The sequence below is a fragment of the Calidris pugnax genome, unplaced genomic scaffold (assembly GCF_001431845.1).
Source record: "Calidris pugnax isolate Ruff unplaced genomic scaffold, ASM143184v1 scaffold55, whole genome shotgun sequence".
Taxonomy (NCBI): Eukaryota; Metazoa; Chordata; class Aves; order Charadriiformes; family Scolopacidae; genus Calidris; species Calidris pugnax.
Genome location: NW_015090832.1, coordinates 3,097,937 through 3,098,416, shown reverse-complemented (window position 1 = coordinate 3,098,416; position 480 = coordinate 3,097,937).

Sequence of the window (480 nt, the reverse complement as noted above, 5' to 3'; positions counted from 1 at the left end):
TCTTCCCCCCCCGCCTCCCCCAGCCCCCTTTTCCCCAGCCTGTAGCGCTGCAGGGGGTTGGTGTGGCCCAAGTGAGTCATAGAATCGATCATAGAATCATCGTCCAGGTTGGAAGAGACCCTTGGGATCATCGAGTCCAACCATCTCCCCTCCTCTTCAAAGTCATCCCCTCCTCTCCCAAAGTCGTCCCCTCCTTGATATCTCTCTTGGATTGAGGTGCCCAAAACTGGACACAACACTCGAGCTGTGTCCTCCCCAGTGCTGAGCACAGGGGCACAATCACCTCCCTACTTCTGCTGGTCACACTATTTTTGACACAAGCCAGGATGCCATTGGCTTTTCTGCCCACCTGGGCACACCGATCTCCAGAGGTCCCTTCCAACTCCTGCCATAGTGTGAAAAGAAGAATAAAAGCGCAGTGGGAGAGCTCTTCCTGCTGGTGAGGAACCTGTGCGGCGGGTCCGAGCCCCGCTGCCCGGG